Source organism: Perna viridis, chromosome 1 (assembly GCF_037379345.1).
Source record: "Perna viridis isolate PV_CMFRI_1.1 ecotype Kerala chromosome 1, ASM3737934v1, whole genome shotgun sequence".
NCBI lineage: Eukaryota > Metazoa > Mollusca > Bivalvia > Mytilida > Mytilidae > Perna > Perna viridis.
In genome coordinates, this window is record NC_142445.1 from 51,021,584 (window position 1) to 51,045,059 (window position 23,476).

Consider the following 23,476-nt stretch of genomic DNA (forward strand, 5'->3'; position numbering starts at 1 on the left):
TTACGGCAACAGTCCCGGAACCCCTTGGCGGGCGCCCTCCCATTTTTCGGAAAAAATATGGTTGAAATGAAAGAAAATCTGTGCACACTGTCTTCAATTTCAGCCCCTTTTATTGGTTTCCTTATGGCTGCATCGCAAACTTTTTATTCCGTACTTCACTTCTTACAATTAGGCTTCTGGAACAGGGTATGTTGCTACAAGATTCAAGTCACCACTAAATGATTGATGGTCGTCATGATGATCGTTATGGTGCATCAATCTGCACCATGAGAACTGATTTGCTCACCGTTAATCAGGCTATATGACGAATTATGCAAAAAGTCATATATATTTTCTTTCCCTTGTCAAAAAAAAAAAAAATAAATAAATAAATAAAATAACAAACCTTGACGGAATGTTAAACTGAGTACTTTTGTGCACCTTGATGAGCCGCCATTTCAAGATGGAGCCATGTAACAAAAACAATGAGGTGATAAAAATTCTTTTACTCCAAAGATTTATGACGATTGTTAGATTTTTTCTTGATTTTATCGCGAAAAATTGATTGCTCGAGAGAACTCCATATCCTGATGATTAACAACATGTGCACGGAGGTTATTTGATACTAAATTAATAATTGTTCTTTTGTTAATGAATCTGTGACAGATTGACTTTTAAGTATCCTCTTTTTAAAATAGATTACACGTGAACATTATAAATCGTTATCAATCTTTGAAAACATTAACGACAAAATAAAAAAAAACTAATTTGAGAGAAAAAGTTGACAACCAAATCAGTTCAAACACGCGATTTTTACAGTACCGACACCAGAGCAGTGAAAGTGAAAAATATAAATTCACCTAGTAGAAATCAAAGAAGTGAGCTTTGTGACCCGTTTGAATCTAAAATAAACCGAATACTACTTCTGCAAGCTCTTGGGAATAACTTCAACCAAGCTCTTCTTTGGTTGTTAGAGACTTCATGAATAGAGATATTCACAACAGAACAATTACTTTTAACAGCTCTTCCTACTGCTAGTATTTATACTAAGATTTGGTCATACAAGTGGAGTTATTAATTTCCACCAACGTCATCAAATATTGTAAGTAATGCTTTATTCATTCAAACAATCTTTAGACAGCTCATAATTACTACCACATGAAAAAACAATACATATTTGCCTATGTCAAGACAACGAAATCCTGAAGTAGCATTGCATGGATAATGTACCTGTATTTCCCAGACGTATTACCAAAACGGTTTTACATAAAAAGCTAAGACTAAAGCATCAGGAATGAATTGATTTAAAAAGTCTATGGTATTTTTATACTATGTAAAATTGGCCGGATTAAATCACTAGAAAAAAGACAAGGGGCTAAAGAAGACGAATACCGTTTTGTACCTGTCATGCTTTTGGATTTCTACGCTTACAATTTTTGTCAAAATATTATTGTGGATGACCTTATATACATATGTTTTACAGACTTATTCAATCTCTAATTATGCAGATCTCTTCCACATAAACTTTTTATTTACCTTAAAGCTACTTGGAATACTAAAATTCGTGTAATGTGATGAATGTGTGAATATATCAATTTGATCCTGAATTATTGTTCTCTGTGTTTTTCTGTCATTATATTTATTTATATTTGTTGCAATGGCATATATATATATATATATATATCCTAAATGCGAAAAAAGATCTCTCTGTTAATAGGATTGGGTAATTGTAATGTAAAAACAATTATTAACATTCCTTATGCGTGTTTTTTTTTTACAAGAATCATACGTCCATTGGAGCTGTAGTGTGTGTGTGTGTGTGTGTGTGTGTGTGAGTAAACTGGTCGGGGTTTCATGAAAAATCGCTATAGTTGATATAATTATCCTAAAGCCATGAGTTGTCCTCAAATTTTCTAATAGTAGGAAACTAGGTTATTTCGGAGTATTCGGCTTTGAAACATTTCAACTAAATCAAAAACAATTTGTATACACAAATGGCACCAAAAGAAAGCCAAAATATTCCTTTAAAGGAGGGTATAAAAATCTAGCAAAAGCCAAACAGTTTGATTTATTTTGCTATAATATGCCAAAAGTGAACAAAAGTGAACGATTCTGATACATTTATGTTTAAAAATATTTGATGACCAAAAATGCCTTATTAAATAACACTATAACAATAAAATTGAAAAAAGATAGTACTTTCCGTATATCCGTTACACCCTTCATTTCGTGCATTATGAAGCTAGGACATCGTTGCTTCTTGGAGATAATTCAACTGTCTTTGTGGATATAAACCACTAAAATCCCCAAAAATATTTCGTAACACTGTGTTAGCCAATCATTTGCATTATATGAGTGACGCTGACAATTAGCTGACTGTTCGTATACTTGGTTTCATTTTCGTTTTCATGCTAACATTTATACTCAATACTGTTAGACTCATATGTGGTATTTGTAATGCATAACGGACTGGGTGATTTCTTAACGCCCTTGGCTATCGTTTGGGGTCTCTCACAGATGGTAAAAAAACATCGAAGCGTTTACACAGTCCCCGGGCATAGTCAAACCCGTGAATGTGGGTCATGGTGAATTCGGGGAAATTAGTTGTCATGTGAGCACGTTCATTCATTAAATTCATTAAAATGCATTATGATGCGATTTAATGTCTATCCGAACTATTGATCCAATTTGTGATCTGCGCTCAATATACATTGTATAGCCTTACACAGCATTTGCTGAGTCTTTGACCCAACAAAATATTTTTTTGGATAAAATCAACACTTTTCAGTTCATGTATAACAAATATTGGTGCATGCCAGTCAATTGATGAGAAATTTCCAAGGCCGAAAAAATATTTTTATTTATCCGAGCACTAGTATTCAAAAATTTTGTAAGGTCGATAGGTAAGGATTTATTTTTATTCAAAATTTTAGAAATTTTTGACGCAAAACATTAAAACCAATTATGCAAAAAACTAAACATGTAATAAACTTAGTCCATAGTCTAAATCATTTTGGGATTCGGCGCTTGAGATATTTTTTTTTGGCGGAGTTGGTCAAAACAAATAATATCGCAGGTGCCGAATCCCAAAAAAGGATTATCCACGACCAAGAGCACACACATGGCATGCGTGTTTTCAATCTATGCTAAATATAAACAACCAGCATTTCTAACTCTTTGTATTTCAATCTAGAATAGAAAAAAAACATGGTCGGCTTTATTTTCTTCTTTTTTTTTCCGAAAGACAATCGGCAAACTTTTTAATTATTTTTTTTCAAAATTAAAAATAATTTTTTTTGGGGTTGGGGAGGGGGTCTAAAGTAGTGTCGGTAGGGTGACCGGAAACATTTTTAGGCCTAAGCGGATGGTCTATTTATTACTCCAGTAGTAGTGCTAGCAATTTTTTTTTCTGACTTGGCCTGGGGTATAGAGGAACGGAATTCCGACATCTCACATTGTAAGAGTAGTCTTTATATATACAAATAAAGATTCTAAAGAAAAGTTAATGACAGTGTTGTGAAGTGCTGAATGTACGTACACATTATGTTGGTTCTGAAACCAAATGATACTGGCAGTGCCTCTTGATATACTTTATACAGCTGCAAAACAAGTGCACATTTTGTCCAAGGAAACATTTTTCAGGCTACAAATGTATATGACTATTTAGATTTAGATAAATTTTTTTGATACAAGATTTGTTTGAAATATTGATTTTGAAGTGTCAATTGTGAGTCAGTACCGATGGATTTAGCCTTAAAGTCCTTTATATACCGGTATTGTATTTTTGTTTCATAAGAATATTGAGTGTTTGTTGTTGAGTACACAACTGTAAGTGGGATTTTTTTCCCGTCATGCAGTTTTATTCTCTTTTGCTAGAGAGCTCTTTAACTAGGACTAAATGTAAAAATAAAGACCTTATAGATGTAAATTCTTAGCAAATCACACAATACTAATTTGGTCCTAAGGCATTGGTCCGAAGGAAGTGTAACTGACAGACATTTTATGGAACTGAAAAAGGATCATGTCCAAACCCCGAATTTGCCTATATATAATATATTATGTATAATAGTGCTACCGAAAAAATGCGGTCGTAAATTATATGGTGCTGACAGCGGCGTCATCGTCGGTGGCGTCGGTGTCGTCGTCCATATTCACTTAGTTATCGTGCGATGACTTTATAGTTATGTTAATCAATTGTTATGATTTTTTTATACGATTTTACTAACTATTAATTAAGGAATGCTCCTATTTAATTTTGAGTTTATGGCCCCCACCATTTTAAAATTATGGCCATCCATGTAACTGACAGATACCACACTGTTGGTGAAATGATCAATCCTGAACATGACATAGCAGGTTCAAGACATCCATGCAAGCACACCTTCAAAGAAGAACCATTGTAATATGCATATGACATGTCTTACGGTTATGGCAAGACATTGTGGAATTGGTTCCCCATTTATTGACATCAGTAGACATTCAGTAACATTTGTTAATGGATATTTATCAATATGTGCATAATTCAATTATTGATATCAATAAATGGAGGAGTTTTCTAGACGATGCAACCACGTTCACCCTACCATGCTCCCAGTTTTAAGTGGAGTCCGAGTTTATCATTTACTTTTGTTGCTTAGTATGTATTATTTTAGTTACTTTATATTCTTTCTTGTGTTTGTTTTCCATGTCTGGTTTTTGTCCCTGGATTACATTCTTTTAATTTCCGTTAGAATCTTGGTTCCCAGGATTACTCTTTCAAGACAAAACTTATGTATGTTCAAATTTGCTCTTCGGGCAATACCAGTCTGCGTCCATACTCGTTCCCGTACAATAAAATCTGAAAAATCACATACTAGGCATCACATACTAGGGTGGTTGACATTTGAACTAGACTTTTGACCTCATGTTCAAATAATATACCAAAGTTTGACGCCATTCATACAAAATTTGTCCATACCATAATGCTTTTTGTCTTTTGACCTAGACTTCTAATATTTAGTATGTTGGTATATCCTCTCAAGGTGGAGTGTTGCGTACCAGAATAGATGAAATTTTACCTTAACCTGTTAACCTCATGGGCAAATAAGATACATTTTGGCAAAATACCACCCAAAAGTTTTGCCTGTGCCATAACTTTTTTGCCTCTTTACAAAGATATCTGACATTTGGTATGTGGGTATTTCACGCCAAGGTTGAGTGTCATGTACCAAGGTGTGTGACTTTTGAACATGACCTTAGACCTTATGGTCAAATGACATACACAATTTTGGCTTAAGTTAATGACTGATTTCCTGCAATACTTCACCTCACAGTATGTCGTAAATGTAAAGAATCACTTGCCCTTTATCACCTGATTGTGCGTAACTCCAGTAGCAGTACTAATCTTTTACATCTGTTATGGAATATTTGTTCTCTTAATTTCAAAGAACTCTGACCTTAAATAATTATACCCCACGCAATGCATTTGCGCAGGGTATAATGTGTTTGACCCGTCTGTCTGACCGTCAGTCCATCAGTCCATCTTAAGTTTTCCGGACTTTTTTTTTTAAACACTTGCAGATATTGAAATATTTTTTGGTTAATCAGTTCACCATGATAAGTTAAAGGTCAATTTTACTATTCGATAATATTTACCGAAATTATGGGCTTTGTACACAGAAATGACTTTTCGTTTTTTCTGAACATTTTCAGATATTGACATGATTTTTATTATAAATTAACCGTGATAAGTTACAATACAAGTTTGTGTTTGGTTTCATTTCGATGATTTTACCGAAATTACGGGCCTTGAACTTGAAATAATCGTTTTAAGGACTTTTTTCCTAAACGCTTGCAGAGAATGACATAATAAGTACACAATGATAAGTTACAGGTCAAGTTTACATTTTGTTCCAATATGATGGTATTTAATTTAAATTAATCAAAGTCTGGCGTTTTAAACTAACATTCTGAGTAACAGAATTTAGCTAGGAAAGGTTGTTTTCTCATCGCATATTTAAGCTCATCTGGGACGAAGGTCACTGTGAGCTATTGCCATCACTTTGTGTTCGTTGTTGTCTGTTGTCATTGTTGACTTTTTCAAAAATCTTTTTTAAATTTTATTTTGTTGCAATCTTTTCTAATGCCTATAAAAATCATTTTCAAAAATCTTTTTTAAATTTCATTTTTGTTGCAATCTTTTCTATACCTGGTTTAAGAGTAATCAAGGGAACCAAGGTTATAGCGGTAATCAAAAGAATGTATTCCAGGGACAAAGACCAGACATGGAAAACAGATATACACAACAAAGAACATAAAGTAACTAAAATCATACATACAAAGTAACAAAAGTAAATGAGCAACTCGGACCCCACTAAAAACTAGGAGCATGGACCAGGTGCACCGGTAGGGTAAGCGTCCTCTGCTTTTCTAGAAACACCCGCCGAGTTGCTCATAAAAAGTCAAGTCCGGAATAGACAAACGAGGAAAGGAAAACTATGACCCGTTGAATAAATCAGTTTTCATGGTGCAGATGGATACACCATAACGATCCACGAGTTCATGATGACGACCATAAAACTTCTGTAGTGATGACTTCATTCATGTAGCAACATAACCCTGTTCCAGAAGTCTATTATAATCAGTTTTCATGGTGCTGATGGATACACCATAACGATCCACGAGTTCATGAGGACGACCATAAAACGTCTGTAGTGATGACTTCAATCTTGTAGCAACATAACCCTGTTCCAGAAGCCTATTTGTTAGAGTTCTAGCGCGATACAAAAAGTCTGCGTAGTTTCGGCAAACTCTGCATAACGTATGAGTTGTGATATGAACACTCCATACGCAGGAGCCGAAGGGATGTTGCCACAGATGAAAGGAAAGTTGACAATTCTGAATGAAAAGTCATCACGTTTGTCGTAAAGTTTGGTCAATAGTTTTCCCTTACCATCTATTTCTAAGTGTAGGTCAAGATATGAGGCTGACTTCACAGTGTCTGTAGTATCCTTTATCTCAAGTTCTTTTGGGTAGATGCGATGTATCAAATCCCCGAAATTAGGATTGTTAAAAGATAATACGTCATCTATATAGCGGAAACTCAGATTGAAGGATCTAGCCAAACGATATTCTTTCTTTCTGATCAGATCAGCTATAAAGTCAGCCTCATAAGAGTGAAGGAATAGGTCAGCAAGTAAAGGAGCACAATTTGTTCCCATTGGAATGCGGACCGTTTGTTGAAAAACACGTCCACCACACTGGACAAATATGTTGTTAACTAAAAATTCCAGCATTTTGTAAACATCTTCCACTGTATATTTGGTAGACGATTTGGAATTATTTCTTACAAAGTATGAGGAATCTCTACCAAGAACTATATATTTGTATCTAGGTGTACCATCTGTTTTTGAAAAACAACGATGTATAATGTTTTTAAGTCGGGGTTTTAACTGAGTATGGGGAATAGAAGTATACAGTGTTGAAAAATCATAGGTTTTAATGCTATTATATTCAGATAATAGTCTTGAACTGATTGTCTCCAAAAGATCTTTCGAATTTTTCAGGATCTACATTGAATTAATACCACTACGGGAGTAACAAGTGTTGTGGTAGGACTGCAGACCCTCTTTGACAGTTGTGAGTATAGAAGTTAAAAGTTTTGAAAGAGGTTTGGTGGTACATTTTGCAGATCCAGCTTTGAAAGTTGTTTGTATGGATTCTTGTGAAGTTTATGAATCCAGTACATAGACGGTAAATCACAATCATCGTCCTTGGTAGAGAGACCAAAAGAGGATAGCACAGATTTATGGTTTTCCACAATCTCTTCTTTGGAGAGAGTGGTAGCAGTATAGGTCTCATCACTGCTATTATTTTCTACGTCTACCTCTGATAATAAACATTGGATATAAAACGTTTTGCTGACAAAAACAATGTTGTTTTGGGCTTTGTCTGCTGGTACGACAACATATTTGTCATATATAGTAGACAATGTTTTTGCTATATCGAGGTCTTTGAAAACTGATGTAACCTTGGCACTCATTGACCTACTTAAAACTTTTATTCGTTTCAAAATTAAAGACCTCACGGCCTTTAACCACTCTGACAGAGAATCAATGTCTTCTTGTTCTCGTTTTATCCATTTTATCCATAGTCCTCGACGGCATCCATAAGAACTTTAAAGTTGTAATTCCAATTTATGGAGCGTAGTTCACGGTACTTGGGACCTTTAGAAAGGATATTACGCAGAGATTCGTTTTCGATAATGATTAAATCTCCCGTAACGACGTGACCAGAAGGACCATATTTGAATGAAGAGGTTTTGCAAGAACAGTCAGGTGGTTTAGCTTTGAAGTCCTCAATCTCGAGGTTCTGCAGTAGCCTTTTATAATTGAAAATTTTGGATGCGATGGGTGAAGTATAGGAATATGAAATAATTGGTATGGATTTGTCTTTGAAATATGGGGGAATTTTGTTGGTAACGTTTTTGTGATGGAGGATGTTAGCCAAATTAATATACCTTTGTTGACAAACGGTAGTGGAAGAAATGATCGTTTTTCTTCATCTTGACTTTTCACACAAACTGGTTTAAAGAGTCTGTGGAAACCAATATCCAAAATGATGGAAACAAGTCTGTATAATGATGAGGTGGGGTCAGAAACAGTAGTGTCAAGACTTGTTTTGTAAAGGGAATGTAGTAGAGTGAGAGGTATAGAATAAAGTTTGGTTCTAATGTGATGAAGTCCAAGAGGTTTTTGTATGAAAGGAAGGAGACCATCTATGGAGACATCATGTAACTTAGGTGACGTATAGTGGCGATGGCCATGACTCCTTTCCCGTCTTGGATTTTTGTCAAATAAATTCATCACATTTATGCTATTGTTATATTGGCTTGAAAGGTTTCCTATACTTTTGATGTTGTCATTGCATCCGTAAGGTTTTGCAGTACCTATTCTGCGTATCCAGTACTCCTCTCTTTCCCAACGATAATTTTTACTTAGAACGAGACTGTTCTTAGGATGGTAAATTTTTTTCTAACATACGAACTTTCATAGAGAGGATTGAATGATCTTGTTGATTAAAATGTTGATAAATTGTCGGGAATTTGGTGGTGTTAATTCCCGAACTATGACCGCACATTCTTTTATTTAATCGTTCCTGCGTTTCTCCGACATATATTAAACCACATAAGTTGCATTCTAATCAATATATTAATTTTGTTGATTTGCAACTTAAGTCATCGTGACTTCTTGTATGGAAGGGAACTGGAGAAGTAAGGGTCGGTTATAAGAATGTTGCATGTTTTGCAATTTTTAATACCACATTTTGATATGGTACAATGTGGTTCGTCATCGTTGTAGTCAAATATATCGTTTAAAGTGATGGAACATGGATTAATCATTTTAAAATAGTCAGAATTTTTGCACCGGAATAGATGGTCTGCAGACTGGACGTGTGATTGGGTACTTTTAATTGGTCGGGGCACTTTCCATACCAGATGTGAGTGTGCTAAAATTTCCATCTGGGGACACCACATACTAACAAGACAACAGAGTGTCTGATCTGCTATCAGGTTCGGACCCTTTTATACTGGGGCGACGTCCGAGACAGTTTTTCTTTCATTCCTCTTGCTAAAACCATTAATTTTAAAAAAAAATTGTATTACTGGGTTTATGATACCCACGGGGGAAAAATCCACCAGCAGAGGTACCGACCCAGTGGTGTGAAAGAGTAATCAAGGGAACCAAGGTTATAGCAGTAATCAAAAGAATTTAATCCAGGGACCAAGACCAGACATGGAAAACAGACATACACAACAAAGAACATAAAGTAACTAAAATCATACATACAAAGAAACAAAAGTAAATGAGCAACTCGGACTCCACTAAAAACTCTAATTCATTTAAACTCTTTAAACTCGGTATCATACTTCATTAAATATAAAAGGCAGGATTATATAATTGAAGTCATATACGGATATATCAAGGATATTGTATCAGCATCCAAACAAAGTCTACAACCTTTTTTTTTTACATTTCATTGACAGTATTAAAGATTACTTCTGATCTCATGTATGGACAATAATAAGTAGAAAGATTATGTAAACTTGTTGACTCAAAATTAAAGTAGTTCGCATTTTACAATAATGCGATTTATTCTTAAACGCCACGACAAGATGAAATGTATAATTTTAGATTACCCATGATGTTTAGTTCTCACATAGTTTCTAGACAGCTACATGTAATAGATGTAGGGTAACAGGCCAGTAAACAAACATTTGTTATTTTTAGCTCTCCTTGCCAAAGGCCAAGTAAGCTTATGCCATCACTTGGCGTCCCTTGTCATCGACAAATTTTCGACATTCTCCTCTTCTAGATAATTATGCACAAAATGACCGTTGGGATTTATGATCCGTGAAAAAAACCATAGCCGCCGTTACTAGAAATAGAACATAGGTGTCTAAAGGCATTTAATAAAAAATAACTCAAAAACCGTTGCCTTTAGCGAAATTCTGACAGGGGATAATACTGTCCAGGATTAAGAGAAAACCTATGCCGAAATTCTGCAAACGATATTATAACTGATGTAGGAGTTATGACCCCTATAAAAGTTTTTTTGGCATTCCTCGTATGTAAAACTTTGAAAATATTCTCATCAAAAACAATTGTTCTGTATGGTATTCCACACAAAATAATTGTTGGGATTCTTGATCCATGACAAAAACATAACCCCTGTTACTAAAAATAGAACATAGGGGTCAGAAGGCTATGGCTCCTGAAACAATTCTTAATTTTTCCACATGTACGCGTGCAATTTTGAAAATCTTCTTCTCTAAAACCATTTAAGATCAGTTAATGGAAATAAAGCATATTAATTCTTCAGTGTATTGTGCTCGAAATGACTTATGTTTTTAATCCATTAAAATGTATATGGCTGCCTATATTAAAAATGGAACATAGGGATCAGAAGAGTTATTTTAAAAATAATTCAAAAACTGTTGCCTTCAGCAAAATTCTGGTTCAGGTCATAAAATGCTATTGAAAGCATTTCCCGCATTTCACTATACAGTTAATTTTAACTTAGCCTGTCTCATTGCCATTTTAATCTAATAATTAAATGGTTAACTAGGTGAACAATTCAGGCTCTCTTACGCCTCTAGTTATCTATTTATAATGTTTCGATAATATATTATAAATGTTGATGTTTCATTTATTCTTATCTAAATTTCTGGCACAAAATTCCATGTTGAGTAAGTCACAGTATTGTGACATTATGTTTAAACAACAAAATTATAAAAAAATTTGAAATTTTCTGTATACAAGAACCTACATATTAATGTTTACAAGAGTAATCATGGGAACCAAGATTCCAGCGGAAATCAAAAGAATGAAATCCTGGGACATTTTGGTAAGAAGATGTGCATGTCAGTAAAACAGGAGTTAAAAAATGGAAATGGGACATAATGTCAAGGGTTGATCAATAAAAACAAAAAATATTATTCTTGGGTCTGATTGAATTCTCTCAAAATACAGAAATTAAGAAAAAGAATTTAGTATCAGTCATATGACATCTGTCCCCATTAACACTTATCCAGTCAAAAGTTGATATGTTATTTGACCATGAGGTCAAAAGTCAAGTTCAAATGTCAACCAATCTAGTACGAGGCGCCTCGCCTTTAGAAAACATAACCCCATACCAAATATCAGATGTCTAAGTAAAAGGACAAAAGAAAATTGTGGCCCGGACAAAATTTTGTATGATATTTGGCCAACATTTTGTATGTCATTTGACCTTGGAGTCAAAGGCCAAGGTCAAAAGTCACCCAATCTAGAACATTTCACTCTAACTTGATGTGATTTAACTAAATGTCAAACAGGTCAGATATCTAAGTAAAAAAGACCAAAAAGTAATGGCACAGACAAAATTGTGTATCGTATTATGCCAAAAATTGTATGTTATTTGACCTTGAGGTTAAAGGTCGAGGTCAAAGGTCGCCCACACTGGTACGTGACATTCTGCCCCAAGAGGATATACCAATATACCACGTAGAAATCTAGGTCAAAGGACAAAAAAGTTATGGTCTGGACAAAGTTTGGATAAAAAGGGTTAAGAAGATGAAAAGTCTTTATGGGGGTGATTTAAGATCCAATTGTGCAAAAAAAACAAAGATATGCTACATTTTTGATATGTTTCAGTGGAGAGCATCTACTACACATCCATGCATACATTTGGATAATATCTTCTTGCTCTTGTTAACAAAACGGGTGTGAACATAGCCTATTTTCGTATATTTCAAATTGTCAACAATTAAGAATTTTGGTTGATGTTGTAACCAGATCTTAATCAATTAGATTGCTTTGTACTTTATTGTAAATTGTTTTCCATTAAGAACACACTTCATTAATATAATTATTTAGTTTGGTAAATTTCCACCATTAGATATAAAAAAAAATACATTCAAATTGTGACATTTTTGTGATTATTAGGCCCGAAATTGATGGTTGCTAGAGAGTGGTTGTTGCTATGGTAACGGTGAAAACATTTTTCATTTTTTCATTTTATTCATTGTTTTTTTTTTATATATCCAACTGATTTAAAGTCAATTTGGATAAAATATCTGACATCAATAAATTACTGTCAGTGAAAATTGCATGATTATTAGGTGGACTGCTACTTAACTTCTTTTCTACAAGGTAGATATCTTGTCATCCTTTTTAGAAACAAACGTATGTGTAGGTTTCGGTGTTACCAAATGATAAAACAGCAGTGCAACTATTTGAAAATGAAATTATTAATCGAAAATGTATAATTGCATTTAAAAATACTATCAAATTATCAAGAAGTACTTCATGTAGTAAACATTATTTTTCTGACTTCTGATATGCATACAAAACTTTAGTCTAGTATAAGAGTAATTGAAATTCTTACCTAATGAAAGCAAATAAGTGCTTGTATTATAACGTTCATATTAAATATTTGATTGTTTATTTAAATAGCCTCCATCTTATGGAAACGAAGTGGCATAAGCAATTTGCTTTTATAACACATTCAAAAATTCTGAACGATATTTATAAATACATTGTACTTGCATGCAATCGACACCACAAAAAGATGTTCAGAAGATAAAAATTGAAAGCCTAATAGTAGTAAGAATATATCATCTATGTTGAACTACATTTCTCTGTGATTGTAAAAAAAAATAAACAAACTGTTTATTAAGCCTAACAAGCTGCAAGGTTGAGAGAGTAAATCAAGGGAACCAAGGTTATAGGATAATCAAAAGAATGTAATCCAGGGACAAAGACCCGACAAGGAAAACAGACATTGGAACTATAAACCATATACTCATTCAAAATCTTCAGAACTGAACGTTTTAATTGTATCGATATTTTCTAGTGTTTATATCTGTATTTTCTTAATAAAAACTCAGAATTTACGAAATTTAAAAAAATACCCAAATTTTCAAATTTAGAGGAGTGTTTTTTGTTTTGTTATTTTTTATGCTTACATTATCTAAATACAGAATGTCAAAATAATCAAGTCAATTAAAACGGACACGCCCACATAAAACAAAACAATACAAAAACAAAACAAACAATCAATAAAACAAAACAAAACATTTAAGTCACTGAGGAAGAAAAATCACTAAACGATGATTATTTATGAAGACAAAACTTAATAATATACTTAATCTAAAACCCTCATTCCACGAACAAAATACCAAAAAATATTCCAATTTCCCCATCTTTAGTGATTCATACACCAACATACTGAGGTATTTTTTGGAATAGCCTGTTTTATTTCAAAGTCATTTAACCCATTTTCGTTCTGGCTTACGTAACCATCTGAATGGGGAATGAGGTATTATTGCCTTGGGCTTATAATGTGAATGGAGAAGATTTAATGGAGGTAAACTTAATTTTCTCTTTTTTTCTTGTAAACAGTATTTTATGCAGTAATATTACACATCAATAGCAAGTGAATATAAGCAATATTGGGATTGGGGAACAAGTGTCGAACACTTTTACAAACTTCTCTCCCAGAAAAAACATAATCATAAATGGTAATAGGCAATTATGTATGAAACATTTCAAATAGATAATGACCAAGCACTATTACAGATATGCAAAGTTTTGAAGTCACATGCCTTTAATTTCATTACATAGATTATGCCACACAAAATATTGAAAGATTTTATAAACGAATGTTAATAAGTAAACGTTTTTGTATTTAAAATAAATTCTTGTATCACAATAAAATTGTAAGAATTATCATTATCAGAGAGGTTAGTATTGCCAAAAAGTATCATGTCAATAGTAAATAGTAGGATAGCAGAGGTTTAAAAAGTCTTCAAATAACGAAGTTGAATGCACCGAAATATAAATCAGCTATATTTGGTATCATTTTTTAAAGAAAATCGTTCTATTTTTAAATTAAAACTGTCGTACAAACGTATTGTGATCACAATTTGTATAATTTTGCGTTTTGTGAGGGCGCCTCGTTTTCCTCCACAAATATAGGCTGTTAAAAGGTCAATTCCAATTATGAAAACATGAAAAAAAAACATTGTTAATGATCTAAGTGCTTTTCAAAGAAAGCATTGAGGATTACATGAAGCTGTAATTTTGAATTGTGTCATGCAGAACATATTGACGAAGTTTTGCAGACCGTATTTTTGTGATAATTTTAAGACAATTCTCATCATTTGCATGAAATCGTGCATTTTTATTAACCACAGTGAGTTTAAATGTATAGATTTTGTAACCAGGTACCTTTTGAATGAACTCTCAATTTTGAGTAATGAAAAGAAGTATTTTTAATTAGTAAACAAAAGGGTCAATATCGGTCGTACAAACTACCTCATAAAAGTGGAATTGCACGTGCACGGTGTATAATCTACCGCTTATTGTGGCCAGTTAATAACTAGAACGCTTAGTCAAAATTACAATCTTGTGTTGTTTCGTTTTACTAATGATATGTTGTGTACTATTTATTCTACCGAGTTTGTTTTGTTTAGTTTGCAAGAAAACTTCGGAATAATTTTAGCATTTATGTTCTTATCCGCTTATATTTGACAGGTGAGATTTTTATGATTCGGACCAAATCTGAGCATGATACGTTTTAATTTAAGAGATGATTTTGGTCAGGGTTGTAACAAATCGTAGTCAATAAAACATTTAGGCATATAAAAAGAGAGGATTGGATTGGTTTAGCTAAAGAAGAAATAATAAGTGTGCCAAAACATTTGAAAAGGCACATATGCTAAACAAATGGTAATGTTGGTTTCTTATATATAAGAAGGTACACCGAAAGATTGTGCCGGCATTAATTGCATAGATCCAATAAAACAGTTCGGCTCTGACCCACAACATTTTCTTTATATCCACAAAGAATTCATAAATAATGTCAAGCCTTACGCGGAGCTCCAATCAGTTCGGAATGTCTGACTCCATAGGTCGATTCAGTATGGTACTAATGATGGTCTGTGAAGAAAATTAATGTTATTCTTATAATTCTTTGTTTATTTGTTTCTCTGCGATCCCCTTTCGCTATAATATATTTTTGTACCTCGTAATTAACAGGGACTCCATATATATATATATATACATTAAATAGGGGCTAAAATGATATCATGTACTACATTTTTTTATTTCAATTATAACTGTATAATATACATGTACCATAATTCTTAATCTTAAGTCAGTATAAAATCTCAAGTTCCTTTTTACTGTTCCCTTGCATTTAAAATATACATATGAACACTGGTTTCAAATGAGACCTATCGCCAACAGAAGTTGTTCGTCGCATCCCTCCACAGCAAGATGTAATTTGTAAAAAGGAGTTTTGGCAGTTAAAAAATTCTCTGCCGTTTATGCATTTAGTAACCGATCGTGATATACTTCAGCGAACGGACACTTTACAAAGCAATCAAGATCCATACTAATGATTTTCAGACCAATGTCGGGCTGAAATCGTAATATTGTCACAGTGTTTCACTTGATGCTACATGCTGCAAACAGCATTTTGTTTCACCATAAGACTCAAAGGGAACATGAACCTGAGCACGGTGTGCCAAAGTAACTACAGTTTGACAACATTCAATGTTAATCATGTAAACTCACACCCAAGCAACAGGTATTCATATCTACATGTATATTACTTATGTTTGGATGTCTTCACAAACACCCAAGCCTCCCCGAAATCCCTTAATTTGTTTAAAACATTTAAAACGGAAAACTTAAAACAACCTGCAAATTATTCCATTATGGAATATGTCATGTTGGTATACGAAGGGGTAGAACAAAACGCTTAAGTCAATGCTATCTAGACTTAAGGCCGGTGCAGTGATATTGAAATATCCTCTCTTTTCCGCCGAGATTTTTACATAACCTGACAGGTTTCAAATCGGAAGCTATCCCAGTATCCAATCACAAACTGTATACTTATTACAGGTCTCTGTGAATGAGATGGGTTCTCCTGCCAGAATGTTCAATACTTTTACTCGCTATTAATTTACGACAGCTTAACTCTCTTTAGAACCTATTCTTTCGACCCCTGGTTTACTATTAACAGCAAATGTTCCAATTCATCGGCTTACAAGCTTTTCAAACCAAAAAAAACTTGTAACTTGTTGCTGACACAAATAATCAAATTGGTCAGAAAAAGTGTCTTGGCGCTGCATTTTTTTTTTAGCATTTTAGGATCTTTCAAAAACCTGGTATCACTATACAACAAAATAAAAGTACTTTTGTTTCTTTTTTTGGAATGCACTGGCATGTTTAAGACGATTATCGGCGATATGGACTGAAAAAAAAACAGGTGAATTAGGATACAATAATGCACTGTTTCGTTATGTGCAATAAAATTTACTTTGGTCAATAACGAAGTGTTAATTCTACTCTTTTCTTGGAATTGCATTTATTGCATTATTGGTATTGTCTTTTTGCAAAATTAATACATGCTTTTCGTTTCTCAACAAAATGATGGTTTTCGTTGTAGTCAGGGTAACAAAAATTATAGACAGGTTAAGTGGTGTTCTTTTGAGTTTATAATATTCCATACTTATCACCAATTTTTTCAAGAACTGAGATGGTTATATAAACTTAGGCGTACTTAACAGTTTTGTTAAGTATTATATGATAATATTTGCAAATATACGAAATATTCACAAAATGGACCAAATGGGAACTTGTATTTGAACTAATGGAGAAATGACACTTTCAATGTTGCTATTTAAATAGAAAAGTGTATATTTTACTGCTAATGTTAGATGTCAAAAAATAATTTCAGAATGTGTTTTTTTTATATTTTACAATCTAATTTTACATTTTGACACCTTAAAGGTCAAGGTCGGCCTTTCATTTCGGACTGCTAAAATTTGAAAGTTTTTGGCATGTGTACCAAAAACTGCTGCGGACGGCACTATTGGCTATTTGTTTTCTTAATGTAGCGATTGATTCTTGTATGAAATAAAATTTGAGCTGATCTGATGTAAATTTTCTTACCAGTAAAGGGAAGTAAGTCATACAAAAATGATACATTTTTTCTTAAAAATCATGATTGACCTTTGACCCCATTTTGTTAGAGACGTGACCTCAATCGATACGTACGACACTGATATTTCGATAGAGCTTGAAATAAACTTTTCATCGATATAAAATTTAGCCGTATTATATTCCCGTGCATTAAACTTTCAAAAATCGATAGCCTGCTATCCTACTAAACAGGGTTATATGTCAATGGAGAAAACATATGTTGTCTGTGAATGTCGGACCGGGCAAAGACCAAAATGAAGTGTTCAGAACTTTCAACTTGACCACAACCAGCACAAAATGGATTTTCAGCTAAGTTTTTAGTTAACAGGTGTGTGCTTAGCCTACTATCATGTAACCTTATTCTGGTATGAAAACTCTGAACAATCATCTTACTAGCACAAAAATATTTTGGAAATGGACGAGTCTTTCTCAGAGTGTTTTTAAAAGAGGATATAGATAAGTTTCTTATTTTAACCGGTAGTTGATTCCACAATCTAGTGGACGAAGGAAGTAAGCTGTTATGATAGTTGCTAGTCCTTGAGGGTATGTTAATTATTACCGGCATTGCGAGTACGATATGTATGTAAGAACCAAAATAGAGAGACATGCTTGACATTATCTAAATACTAAACAAATGAATGTATCTTAAATATTATGCTTCATTTTATATTATTTAATTCTTATGTAAAATGTCATAATAATCCAATCAAGTAATTAAATTAGTTTTATGAACGGACACCATTACATGTAAGTCTCGGAAGAAGAAGAAAAAATCACTTAGCTTTAAACCTTTATTCAGTTTTGTAACAGAAAACTTTGATTATTCAGGAAAATATGAATTAATTCTTAAGTTAACCTTGGTTCCCTTGATTACTATTTCATGGTCCGCTAATCCATATGTTGTCATCTGAATTGTGAATGTATATATGTATATATATATTTTCTTTATATCCACAAAGAATTCATAAATAATGTCAAGCCTTACGCGGAGCTCCAATCAGTTCGGAATGTCTGACTCCATAGGTCGATTCAGTATGGTACTAATGATGGTCTGTGAAGAAAATTAATGTTATTCTTATAATTCTTTGTTTATTTGTTTCTCTGCGATCCCCTTTCGCTATAATATATTTTTGTACCTCGTAATTAACAGGGACTCCATATATATATATATATACATTAAATAGGGGCTAAAATGATATCATGTACTACATTTTTTTATTTCAATTATAACTGTATAATATACATGTACCATAATTCTTAATCTTAAGTCAGTATAAAATCTCAAGTTCCTTTTTACTGTTCCCTTGCATTTAAAATATACATATGAACACTGGTTTCAAATGAGACCTATCGCCAACAGAAGTTGTTCGTCGCATCCCTCCACAGCAAGATGTAATTTGTAAAAAGGAGTTTTGGCAGTTAAAAAATTCTCTGCCGTTTATGCATTTAGTAACCGATCGTGATATACTTCAGCGAACGGACACTTTACAAAGCAATCAAGATCCATACTAATGATTTTCAGACCAATGTCGGGCTGAAATCGTAATATTGCCACAGTGTTTCACTTGATGCTACATGCTGCAAACAGCATTTTGTTTCACCATAAGACTCAAAGGGAACATGAAACTGAGCACGGTGTGCCAAAGTAACTACAGTTTGACAACATTCAATGTTAATCATGTAAACTCACACCCAAGCAACAGGTATTCATATCTACATGTATATTACTTATGTTTGGATGTCTTCACAAACACCCAAGCCTCCCCGAAATCCCTTAATTTGTTTAAAACATTTAAAACGGAAAACTTAAAACAACCTGCAAATTATTCCATTATGGAATATGTCATGTTGGTATACGAAGGGGTAGAACAAAACGCTTAAGTCAATGCTATCTAGACTTAAGGCCGGTGCAGTGATATTGAAATATCCTCTCTTTTCCGCCGAGATTTTTACATAACCTGACAGGTTTCAAAAGCTATATCCAATCACAAACTGTATACTCATAACTGGTCTTTGTGAAGGATACGGGTCTTCCTGCCAGAATGTTCAATATTTTACTCGCATTTAATTTACGACAGCTTAACTCTCTTTAGAACATATTATTTCGACACCTGGTTTCATATTAACAGCATGTGTTCTAAGTCATTGGCGTATAAGCTTTTCAAACCGAAAAAAAGTTATTGCTGACACAAATAATCAAATTGGTCAGAAAAAGTGTCTTGGCGGTGAATTTTTTGTTAGCACTTTGGGATCTTTCAAAAACCTGGTACCACTATACAATAAAATAAAAGTACTTTTGTTTGTTTTTTGGAATGCACTGGCATGTTTAAGACGATTATCGGCGATATGGACTGAAAAAAAAACAGGTGAATTAGGATACAATAATGCACTGTTTCGTTATGTGCAATAAAATTTACTTTGGTCAATAACGAAGTGTTAATTCTACTCTTTTCTTGGAATTGCATTTATTGCATTATTGGTATTGTCTTTTTGCAAAATTAATACATGCTTTTCGTTTCTCAACAAAATGATGGTTTTCGTTGTAGTCAGGGTAACAAAAATTATAGACAGGTTAAGTGGTGTTCTTTTGAGTTTATAATATTCCATACTTATCACCAATTTTTTCAAGAACTGAGATGGTTATATAAACTTAGGCGTACTTAACAGTTTTGTTAAGTATTATATGATAATATTTGCAAATATACGAAATATTCACAAAATGGACCAAATGGGAACTTGTATTTGAACTAATGGAGAAATGACACTTTCAATGTTGCTATTTAAATAGAAAAGTGTATATTTTACTGCTAATGTTAGATGTCAAAAAATAATTTCAGAATGTGTTTTTTTTATATTTTACAATCTAATTTTACATTTTGACACCTTAAAGGTCAAGGTCGGCCTTTCATTTCGGACTGCTAAAATTTGAAAGTTTTTGGCATGTGTACCAAAAACTGCTGCGGACGGCACTATTGGCTATTTGTTTTCTTAATGTAGCGATTGATTCTTGTATGAAATAAAATTTGAGCTGATCTGATGTAAATTTTCTTACCAGTAAAGGGAAGTAAGTCATACAAAAATGATACATTTTTTCTTAAAAATCATGATTGACCTTTGACCCCATTTTGTTAGAGACGTGACCTCAATCGATACGTACGACACTGATATTTCGATAGAGCTTGAAATAAACTTTTCATCGATATAAAATTTAGCCGTATTATATTCCCGTGCATTAAACTTTCAAAAATCGATAGCCTGCTATCCTACTAAACAGGGTTATATGTCAATGGAGAAAACATATGTTGTCTGTGAATGTCGGACCGGGCAAAGACCAAAATGAAGTGTTCAGAACTTTCAACTTGACCACAACCAGCACAAAATGGATTTTCAGCTAAGTTTTTAGTTAACAGGTGTGTGCTTAGCCTACTATCATGTAACCTTATTCTGGTATGAAAACTCTGAACAATCATCTTACTAGCACAAAAATATTTTGGAAATGGACGAGTCTTTCTCAGAGTGTTTTTAAAAGAGGATATAGATAAGTTTCTTATTTTAACCGGTAGTTGATTCCACAATCTAGTGGACGAAGGAAGTAAGCTGTTATGATAGTTGCTAGTCCTTGAGGGTATGTTAATTATTACCGGCATTGCGAGTACGATATGTATGTAAGAACCAAAATAGAGAGACATGCTTGACATTATCTAAATACTAAACAAATGAATGTATCTTAAATATTATGCTTCATTTTATATTATTTAATTCTTATGTAAAATGTCATAATAATCCAATCAAGTAATTAAATTAGTTTTATGAACGGACACCATTACATGTAAGTCTCGGAAGAAGAAGAAAAAATCACTTAGCTTTAAACCTTTATTCAGTTTTGTAACAGAAAACTTTGATTATTCAGGAAAATATGAATTAATTCTTAAGTTAACCTTGGTTCCCTTGATTACTATTTCATGGTCCGCTAATCCATATGTTGTCATCTGAATTGTGAATGTATATATGTATATATATTTTGTTTACACTGAGCATATAGTGTAAAATGTGAAGGTTTTATTGAGGTAAGGCTAATTTTCTATTTGTTAGAAACTTTATTTCAGTTTTGTATCCCGATTTTTTCTGAAAATTAAATTACTGTTCCAAAAATGGGTTTCACCCCCTAGATCCACCATTGCATATGATTTAACTTGTTAAAGCTTTAGTGCTTTATTCATGTTTCTCCAACATTTTAATTTTTTTTCACATCTCAGACTAAAATAACAATAAAGACAGGGGATGAACAGACCCATTAGAGGGGTTTATGGTATTAAAACATATAAATCATTTGGTATAACTTTAAAAGCCTAACAAATTTAGAAAAAAAAAGCTGTCAAATGTCCTAGCATGCCAAAATGTTACATTGATTCAAACTGTTAAAGCATTTTCACCTCTTTTTAATATCTACTACTTTTATGGCATTGTAATCTATCTATATTTCATGTATAGATGAATGATTAGGCATTAATGAACACTCTATCTATCTATGTTGCTCTTAAAGTAACATCAGGTTCATCAAAATTGTTCATGGCAAAGTTTTAACAATCTGTTTCTTATGAGTTTTTTACCTTCATTATTTTTCCTTGTTTTCCATTGAAATGTAAAATGTTCTTGTCATAATTCTTTCAAGAGGAACTATAAAATGATTGCTGTTGTTATTTTTAACTTTATGAATGTCATAAGCTGACCCACACAGATCTTGATTATTGATACCAGTGCTTTATATTAAACAAAATAAATCGTAATTAAATACAAGTGTATTGTCAGTTGCATACATTTTATAATTAAAAAAAAAATAATAAGAATAAGATTAATAAAATAGTATTGCAAAAAAATGCAAATTCAAAAATCAAAATTCAAAATCAAATGCAAAATTCAATATTTACATTTAAGGGAGAAATATTTTCTATTCTTTAGCGTGCTATGAATTTCGATTGATAAAAAAAAACCCATATATTACAACATTTTTATAGGAAAAGGATCCCATAATCCCTAACCTTAACTGGATGTTGTTTTTGTCTAATTATCAAATGTTGTAAAAAACGTGAACACACGTTGTTAGGGGATTATCAAAATCCATTTCTGTTATGCTAGCTTGGTTGTGTTTTATTCACGATTTTAATTACAGCCTATCGACAAACTATTATAAAAAGAGTATTGAATTGAATTGAATTGTAATATAAACATTGTTTCTAGCGGTTATATTTTTCTTTCTCACACTTTGGGATTCCATATAGTCCGCCAGGTTTACGCTTTAATCACATCGAATTTATATTGAAACGGATGGTGATTATTTTTTAATGAACGACATTTCTTTGATAGGAGGATTTCTTCTACAATAGTCTATTACATATAAACATGGATATTAATAAAACTTAATGTATTTTATAAATGAGGGTGTTTTAGAGTAGTAATGGTCCAAGAAAACATACGAAGGGAAATACGAAGGATATTATTAAATTGACCATATAAATGTAACTGACAACTTCATTTCCACAATTAAGACGGTACTCGTATTAACAATGTTATTACCAATCACTAAAGTATATGACTATGACTTGTTTCCGTGTTGATTAAGTCTATGTGGAATCGTCTTTTTGAAGAATTCGTCAATAATAGACTTTTAACATACTATAAAATATTGTGTTATTTAGAAAGGTATGAAAACCTATCCCATCTAAGCTACATAACCGAAGTTTAGGGGAGTACACCAATTTCGGTCTATGCACTCCTATGTCGGTCATTTAAAGTGAACGCCTATCCTTGAATATGTTATAGAGTACACCGATTTCGGTCAATGTAAGAGTACACTTATCCTGGTCTGTGAAAGTGTACGCCTATCTTTGTCTGTAATAGAGTACACATACCCTGGTTTGTGAAATGTACACCTATGATGGGCTGTGACAGAGTGCACCTATCTTTGTCTATGATAGAGTCCACCT

The 23,476-nt window shown here is 33.0% G+C and overlaps 1 protein-coding gene across 4 annotated transcripts in view; it reads left to right on the top strand.

Moving 5' to 3' along the window:
• LOC148629239 (uncharacterized) overlaps nt 1-23,476 on the top strand; it is a 46,647-nt gene that overhangs the window by 21,612 nt on the left and 1,559 nt on the right. Inside the window, exon 1 of one of the 4 annotated variants that reach the window (XM_088546712.1) lies at nt 679-1,081. The exons of 1 other annotated variant lie outside the window; for it this stretch is intronic. The gene's annotated coding sequence lies outside the window, so the exon portion shown is untranslated. Of the gene's footprint in view, nt 1-678; nt 1,082-20,745; nt 20,903-20,928; nt 21,118-23,476 lie in introns of those variants that run through there. 2 more of the 4 variants (XM_088546719.1, XM_088546726.1) reach the window with 2 other exon arrangements.